This window comes from Puntigrus tetrazona, chromosome 2 (assembly GCF_018831695.1).
Source record: "Puntigrus tetrazona isolate hp1 chromosome 2, ASM1883169v1, whole genome shotgun sequence".
Lineage (NCBI taxonomy): Eukaryota > Metazoa > Chordata > Actinopteri > Cypriniformes > Cyprinidae > Puntigrus > Puntigrus tetrazona.
The window spans coordinates 19,364,482-19,373,825 of record NC_056700.1 but is presented as its reverse complement, the minus strand read 5'-3'; the positions used below and the strand labels follow the sequence as shown (position 1 = coordinate 19,373,825).

At 41.0% G+C, this 9,344-nt stretch overlaps 1 protein-coding gene across 2 annotated transcripts in view; it reads left to right on the top strand.

Moving 5' to 3' along the window:
• The first annotated feature begins 223 nt into the window (after positions 1–223).
• Positions 224–9,344, top strand: part of spsb4a (splA/ryanodine receptor domain and SOCS box containing 4a) — a 39,255-nt gene continuing 30,134 nt past the window's right edge. The window contains exon 1 of one of the 2 annotated variants that reach the window (XM_043217455.1): positions 224–680. The gene's annotated coding sequence lies outside the window, so the exon portion shown is untranslated. Of the gene's footprint in view, positions 687–9,344 lie in introns of both variants that reach the window. The other variant, XM_043217465.1, reaches the window with a different exon arrangement.

Genomic DNA, 9,344 nt, shown 5'->3' with positions numbered 1-9,344 from the left:
TGTCGGACATGAGCACAGCCATGCTAAATCTTCATAAAGTTGTTGCCACTCAAGCTGGAGTCAGATTATCTTTCAAAACAGATATCCGAGCACTGGAAGTAACAGGCTGGAGACTCGAAGCATGCGTGTTTATGAGTAGCTCTCGGCTGATTGGCTGAACCGAAAGTGTGAAAGACCGTAGGGAGGAGGATGCACGAGTCGGGGGTGGGGTAAGGGGCGTGTCCTCCCCTCTCTCTGTTTGCCTGGTGTCCCTGCTTGATGAGATCAGCGGATCGCCTTTCATCATGAGGCAGCTCTCACGCCGCTGCTCACACTGCTGTCTGTTCTCTCTCTCTTTCCTCGTCCTCCCTCTTTTTCTCTCTCCTTCCCTTTCTCTCTCTTTCGGGCTGCCAAACTGGAGTTCGGAGCCGGAGCCGCGACACAGGACGGAGTAAGGAGTGCGGAGTGGGACGGAGGCTGCCACGGCTGGGATTAACCTCAGGGAGGGGGTGGGGGGGTTACATCTCTGGAGAGAAGCTTCTTTTCTCCTTCCTCAGCAGGGAGACACAGAGAAAAGAGAAAGAACTGGTGTGCCCTCCTTCTCACAAAGAGAGGAGCTCCTTTCGTCCTTTATTCCAGCGGTTTTCTTCCTTGAACAGGCAACAACAGGGGAGTTCTGCCGGGGAGACCAACACAACCGGGTCGGTGTAAGCGGCATGCGTTTGTGTGTGTTTGAGCGTAATGAAGAACTTGATGTGTGTTTACTTGTGTGAAGAAACTATCCTGTGATCTTTCATTTCTTCCCTTCTTGCTTTAGGCTGTTTGGGTTACCTCAAGTGCACTCTTTCTTTCTAGCTCCCGCTATCTGGCATTCCCCGTTGTCTTTTATTCCTCTAATAGAGGTTTGATCCTCTAATTGAGGTTTGATCCACCCTGGCAAGGATACTCAGCAAGGATACAGTCTTTTCTTTGTGTTGGATGTTACAGCTGCCCGGGATGTTTCTAAACCTGGGATTTCCACACATTTAATACTTTTTGAGCTCTTGGGAGGGGGTTCGAGACCCTAAATGCAGCCGAGGGGTCGTAGGAATGGTGCTCGGATCCCGCTCTTGAGGATAGCGTGCTCGTGTGGGTTGGAAAGAGAAGTATTTTCACCTGAACCCACGGCTCGTGTTTTCTCAGCTGCCGTGCGCGATCAGATAAGGTGATTAGAGGACGGCTGGATCTTCTCCTCCCAGAGTTGCGCGTCACGGCTGCCGTTTGTCTTTCTCTTTCCTCTGGTTTGGTTTTCAGAGGAAGCGTTCCCACAGCGCTGGCTGACTCTTTGCCCGGGGAGCAGATTTGAATGCTTTTCATTGTGTCCCTCGTGTTTGTGTGCACGCGCGGCTTGTGGATTTGCATGTGTCTGTTTGCGCGCGTGTGGCTGCGTGTTTCCAGTAGGGGAATGTTTATGGAACAGATTGTGTGTGTTTTTGTGTTAAGGGCACTGGGGCATCTCTTACAAAGAAGTACTGTGGTGGTGTCATGGTACAGTGCTGATATCAGATGGTAATGCCGTTGTACTTTTTTTACGTTTTAAATTTTTGTTGTAAACGACAGTCATGGTATTAAAAAGCCCTGGGCATACTATGGTGCTTTGATAGGACTGAAAGATACTACCATGATGTTATCATGGTAATGCTACTTTGATATATCAAAGTAGAAATATGAGGATGTAGCATGTAAACACCATGGTATATGAATGCTATCACTGAACCGTGGTACCAACACTGTACTTTTTTGTGAAGGATACTAGTTTTCAAAAATATGTAAATCTTAAGATTACTATGGTCCATACACAAAAATATTGATTTCTTGTAAATACACTGATACACATAAATACCTTCTTTTTTCTGTGTTGTTTCAGCATTATTAATATACTATTTTATTTTATTTTCAGTTTCATTTTAGTTTAAATAATTGTATGCACTTTTATCCTTTTGTCCATTTTTGTCCTTATACATACTATAGTTATGTGCATTACAACATGGTTATACCATAGTAATAACATGGTAACACCATGTTAATAGTTATATTCCATAATGCTTAAAGATGACCATTTTTATATACAGTGGTGCCAAAGAGCATGATAATACCGTGCCAATTTGATATTACACAATGATATTTATATGGTCACAGTGATAAAATGTTATTACCACTCTACATTACTTAAAATACCACACTATTAATATAGCAAAGTACCAAAAGCTTATTATATTTACTTTCTGTGGTAAAAGTCCAAAAATCTTGATGATTTCATGTGCCTTTTTGTAAGTGATATCTGCATGTGTGTGTGTGTTGTGAGCAGTGTGGGACAGGGGCACAGGGTGTGTGTGTGTGTGTGTGTGTGGGACGAGGAGGGCAGTGGGACTGCTTTAATCACTGAGTGTGTTGTCTGAGAGCAGTGGGCTGGAAAGAGCTGACTGGAGCTGCTCTGTGGGGAGAGGCTCTTCTGGGAGAGCTTAGAGCTCAGCTGTTAGCCGTGTGAAGAGCTACACAACCATTTGCCTAACCATTCAATGTCCCTCCTTTGGAGAGGGCCACTGGATTAGTGCCAGAAGCATTTGTGTGTCTGTGTGTGTGTGTGTGTCCGTGCTGCTTAAGGGTTTGAAAGGACAGGAGGTGGGCTAGCACATCTGCCACAAGGCTGTATGTGTGTGTGTTTGTATGTGAGTGTGTGATTACCGGTTTTGGGTTGGGGGTGGACACTTTAGTCACAGTGATAAATGGCTTTTGGGCTGTCAGAAAGCCTGGACTTCAATGGCTGTGTCTTATATTTACACTCTTCCTGCACATAGCTGCATCTGATGTTCTCGCTGCAACGCCTGAAGATTTTTGAGCTCCTAGGCACAGGGAAATTGAAGGGGAAATTATATTGTGAGATATTTGGAACAGATTAACAGGAAGTACAGAAAAAAGTCACCTCTAATGAAAATCAGATTTAGCATGGCCCTGTCACAAAGGTTTGGGATGTATCATTGGCTTTCTGGTGACAAGTAGATGCTTGAAGTCGACAGGGTTTTATTAAATAGGGTTTTATTGTGGTATTTATCGTAGTTATTTTGCGGTAGTTTATAATATGAACTTGTTTTGCTAGATGGAAAAAACATCAAACCAGATCTTATATGGGAGATATTTGGAACAGGTTAACAATTTTTTTTTAACAAGTTTTCAACTTTTGGTTATAATATGAATTGTTTCTTAAGCACCATACAAGCTTTATATAATTTACGAAGGATCACGTGTCACTGAAGAGTGAAATATTGGTTGAAAATTTAGTTTGCCATCACATGGATAAAGTACGTACATGAACTTAAAGAATTTTACCGACTCGTGCATTTCAGCAGTAATATAGTTTTAGATGTTTAATAGCTTTTTTTGGTGACAAATGCTCGCACTCTGCCATAGTATATTCAATACAATAGATTTGCGTTAGTTTGTAATACAAGCTTGTTTAGCTGCGAAATTGAACAGGCGATAATTGGAATACCGTAATAAACATTAGATGTACAGTAACAAATCCTTGTCGCATATGTTTGGATGTTTTAAATGCTCAAAGTCTATGGTAGGTTTTATGTTGGCCTGTTTTATTCTGGCAAAGTATGAATGAGATATTTTTGTCTCTCACACCGTGTCCTAGCCAGGCTCAGTGACATCAAGCTAAAAATGATTAAAGCAATTTCTTACATGAGTCTATGACCTAACCAGCAGCAACCGCAACAGAAGACAGGACATTTTGTCAGGGTTTCTATTCCTAGCTGTATGTATGATTGTGAAATCCCATTTGGCTGCGATTTTCACATCACACATTTCAGTAAGTTTACATGTCGTTTACATGTTACATTGTCTAGGCCTGCTATTCCGGAAAAAGTGTTTGTATGACACTTTAAAAGGACGAACCGACTAAAATCATCTTTTTAAAGTGCTTGTAAACGCTCTTAGCGTTGACAGAAAAATTACTTATTTCTGGTTAGGAAACATTGTCACATTCGATGCTACTCTTGTGACCAGATTTCGCAGTCCTGAATGTTCTCATGCTGTCATTTCCTTTCTGCTCTCATTTGAGAATGTTTTCTATTTATGCTTTTTATCCGACTGGTATTTTAGTGCGCAGACAAGGCGCGGGTTAAATTTAAATGAGTAAAATGTCGTGCGAGGGGGTTTTGTTTCTATGAGTAGCCGCTCATTCGTTGTAAACAGATATCTGACTTCTAATTGAAAGCAGCGATGTCGTAAGGTTCGCATTTATCCTGTCTCGGCTGTATTCGTAGTCTCTAGTTTCACTTTGATGTGACAGGCTCCAAGGGCGATCGCTGGATTCATCTGCTTGTGTGTCACTTCAGAACACATCTTGCCCATCAGGACATGTCGTACGAAGAACTTTCTCTCTCACACGCTCGCATTCAATACCCAGCGTGCACGAATGTCTCATAATTTTTATTGCTAAACACGGCTGTTGGCTTATACTTTATTCCAGAATGTTCTGAACAGAAAAACAGCAAGGCCTGCTTCGGCAGATGCCCGTTGTGAGAGCATTTCACTCGCATCACGTGCGTGTGTGTGCTGGCGGTGTGTCTCCATGGGCTAGGTCTGTTTAATTAGGACTGTGTAGGTGGACAGAGGCAGGGGGGACGTGTGGCCATACGGCTGTCTGTCCTGTGCCCTCTGAATGATAGAGCACTGGACATGGGCTTTACTGACCTGCCGTCTGTGTAAGTGACAAAGAGAGAGGGACAGGGAGATTGATAAGGGTGGAGGTAAGGAGGAAAACAAGATGGAGAAAAAAGACAGACAAAAATGCAACGGTAGGGATGCAGGTACTTGTAGATGGCGTGCTGTTTTTTTAAATGGTAGTGTATGACAATCTTACACACTGCAAAAAAATGCTTTTCTAGGTTAAGTTTTTTTTTGTCTTGTTTCCTGGCAAAATATGTACAAATTCTTAAATCAAGAAGGATTTTAAGAAAAAAACCAAAAACAATATTAAGAACCTGCCAATGGGAAAAGCAAAATAATCTTATTTCTTCAAACAAAATTATTTTGCTTCAAGCATAAACATTCTTATTCTGACTTGTTTTTTTCTGAAAGCAAGACTTCAATTTTTATTTCTGAAAAAACCTTCTTGATTTAAGAATTTGTAGATATTTTACCAGGAAACAAGACAAAAATCTAAGCTGTGAAAAGCCATACGATAACAACAACATTTTGCTTGCTATTCGCTGGAAGTTCTATTGAAAATTGTGAGTTGTTAACTACTACAGCCAGATCAGTAAATATTTGAATGTTTAATCATTCAAACTAATAATTCAAGCAATTCATAAAAAGGATCTGACTGTAAAGAACCATTTATTCACAGATCTAAGAATGAACTCTCATGACTGTGCCAAGGAGAACTAGAGCAGCTGTTCAGAATATCAGTGAGTAACAACTTAAATATCAGGTCTGTTCATTACACAAAGCTGTTTTATTCAAAGGATTTATAATATATATTTGTTAGGTAGCTCAAGAGCATCTGCTCTTTTTTGAAGCTTTTTTTGAAGCTTCTTTCATTGTAATTGTATGGAAATTACATACAGCCAGGTCTAAATCAAAATATCTCTTTGTGCTATATGTGCCTGTTTCATAGCAGAAAGAATGTCATACAGGTTTGAAACGACGTGGGAATGAGTCAAAATCATTTTTGGTTGACTTAATCCATTGAGGTGGTCTAAGATGATTTATTAGCTTGAAACCAGGTCTGAGGTCTGACATTCTAGCTAATCGCCAGTCTAGACCAGCTGCCTTTTCAAACTGGTTTTAACTTGATTATCCAGCTGGGAGTGAGTTAAGAAACAAGAGACAGAAAGTGTGAGCAAATGAATGACACTAGCCGCAGAGGAAAGAGAGATGTTCCCGATGAAATGCAGAGAGAGAGAGAGAGAGAGAGGATGCAAAGATAAACAACAGATGGCGAATGTGTGTTCCTACTCATCAAAGCCACCGGTGGCTAGAGGTGTGCGTGTCCATCACGTCTCTGGTGACCAGGGTAACGCAGGCGAGGGGCCAGGCACCAGGCACCAGGCACTCGCTTTATCACAGACCCCCACCCCCAACCCCCCACCCCCTTCCTCCTGAAGGGAAACGCAAGCCCCCGTGTGCCACACAGCGTGCGAGAAAGAGGCCCTGCTGAGGCTCTGATGGGTGCTGAAGCATAAACAAATTCAGATGAGGATGTACACAGTAATGGCCAGTAGACTAAACAGCGTGAACACACAGACACACAGATTCAGATTTTTTTTCAGATTTACAGAGATACCTCTATGAAAATGGAAATTCTGTCATTATTTACTTCGCCTCATGTCACTTCGGAACACAAAAGAAGACACAAAAGAAGAGATTTCGCAGAACCAAACTGTATTGAGTCCCATATGCTAGTAGGCCTATTTTTGTCCATTTTCTCCATCCGTTACGAAATAAAACTACATAAAATGACCAAGTGAAATTAAGTGACCAGCCATTCATCAATCCACCCATGCTGTGATTTTTTTTTCTGGTTCTGTCAGTTTTACTAAGGCAAAATGGTATATTCACACTTGTTCATTTCGTGTGGTTTTAATCCAACTGTAAATGTCCTCCAGGATGCAACACATACCTTTCTGCCAATCATATTGCACGGACAGACCTAACTATTGTATAAAACAGCATTCAGTATTTTTAAGCAGGGCAGCCTGGAGTCTGCGATATTATCATTCCTCTAGTCATGCAGAACAGCTACAAGCTCTTGAGTCCTGGGGAGTTCGCCAAACACGCAACGCAGCGGCGGAAAATTCAATTACGCGGGCATGAAAACAAAGAACGCTATCTTTATGATGGGACAAGCAAAACAAATAGAGCCTTGAGTGTGGAATGGCAAATTGAGGAAGATGTTTATTATCCAGAAATGTTGCAGATTGAAGACCAGTTTCGATTTTTATTCTTAATTTCAATAACCCAAAACAGCTTCCAAGCACAGAAGACAAAGACATTTGGCTTGATTGAAGACATCACACCAGAGAGGAGCCACAGGGCACAATTACACCACGGTTGTTTTGACTTCTACTACGCTTTTCTTTGACTTATAGCCATAGCAGACCCATCCCAGCGACACGCTCACCAGCCAAGTGCTTTTGTTTTTCTAATAGATAAGTCAGCACAAATGGGCATTTTCCCATGCGGAGATGTACGGCCCTGACAGACCGCTTTTATATGTAGTCTTGTCTCGCATGGCTAAGCAGATGGAGACAGCACATCAGCGGTCCATTAGAATGAGGTTGTTATAGTTACATTAGTCGTGTCTCATATGGTTCGGGATCATTACCCCTAAGGAGAGCGAGTGTAATCGATGTAGTGGACGTTTTATTCGCTTCTCAGCTTGCCGCGGGCATTTTATATCAGCAGTGTAACGTCCAAAGGCACAGGTACAGTCATGCCAAGCGATCGCCGTCTTACGCCGTGACTCAGTCGCTCTGCTGTGACACATTGAAACACACCAGTTGTCTGTCTGTCTATCTTTCGATCTATCTATATCTGCCAGTCCGTCTGTTTTTCCATCCATCTGTTTATTCATGTATTCATCTTTACTGTAAGCTGTCAGCACAGTTGAAGTATAAAGTGTAGCTATTTTGGGTGATAGTTGATACAGGAGGTATAATATTCTGTTTTATGTAAACATATTTTCACATAATTAGTGGGTATGAAGTGGACCAAGGTGGACCAAACGACGGATCACAATTTAATTTTCATAAACTAAAAATAAAATATCAAAATAAATGAAAAGCTAACATTAATCTAAACTAACAACAGTAACTGGAAAACTAACTCAAATAAAATAATAATTATAAAAAAATTTATTATTTTTGTAGCCTCAAAAAAACAACAACAAAAATTACTAAAACTAAAACTGAAAATAAACTAGTCTATATGAGAATATAAATTATTAATTAAAACAAAACAAAATTTTATTGCAAGTTTGAAAACAATATTCAAATATAACTACAATAACCTTGAAGTGGACATTTTTGAATAATCCTAATGCACTTTCAGTTTTATACATTTTCCGGCTCAATCCAGCGCTTAATGCAGCGAATTGATCCACAGAAAGCTTTTTGTTGCCTCGTCGGTGTATTTTGTATTTCTTTTTCTCAAACCTTGTTTTACAAGCCTTCATGTAATTACCTAATGTGAGAACAGTGTTTAAAAGTCTGTCTACTACTCCCAGACTAACAGCGTAATTATGTTTGTGTCTGTGTTTATTACAGTTATTAGTGACTACAGCGGTTTGAGTGAGGGAATGTTAGTTAAACTGACGAGTGCGCTCTGAACTGAGCACAACCTGAATGAGACACATTACGGCTGTGCCCCTGCACGGCTGCAAGACTGTGAAACCCTTTGTGTCCTGCCGCGGGAGCCTCTCCAGCTCTGAAACACGATACGGAAAACCTAACACCTCGACTCCTAGTGTACGTTATGATAGCTGTGAGTGGCATGTTAGGGCAGTAACCTCTCTCTCTTACTCATTCATACCCTCTCTCTCTCTCTCTCTCTCTCTCTCTCTCTCTCACACACACACACATACACACCAACACGCACACATTCACATTCTATCCTGCTTCTTTCATGACCTCATTTATTTTTCCTTTAATATTGGTAACACTTACCCAGGATTTCAGGCTCTGACTGTCTGGCTGTCTGGCTACCCTCCTTCCTGTCTGGATTCAGCTCTCTTTTTTCCTGTCTTTCTTTCTCTGTGACCTTAATGTATTGAGACTGTCAGAGATGTGTTTGCGTCCATGTACAGTACGTGACCTTTTTCCTTTGTGACGATGACCCACGTTGGTTTTCGTCTGAGTGTGAATATATTATTGAGCACTGCTGTGGAGAAGCTGAAAGAAGAGACACTTAGAACTCACCTACATACTTGCTGTTACAGTATCATAGCTTGTGCAATAATAAGCTGTATTCTGACAAGTAGTACATGATGCTGTTTACATTGTATCACACAAACAGCTTAACAAGCTACGGTAGTGAGCTAATAATAATAATAATAATTTCACAAATTATTTCCAAAAGAAATGAATATTAGAGGCATCAAAACTCTGACACCTTTTATTCCTTTTCACAGAAATGTACAGAGTTTCGATTAATAAAGTATAGAATTCGCACAGTGAAAACATTATGTTATGATTTTGAAAACTCGTGCTTGTTAGCATCACATATGTTCAGCTATACATCTATGCCTTTTTTAAAGATGGCAGGTTTGTTCAGTAGCTCATGGAGTATAGAGATGTACTTGAGAGGCGAGGAGCTCT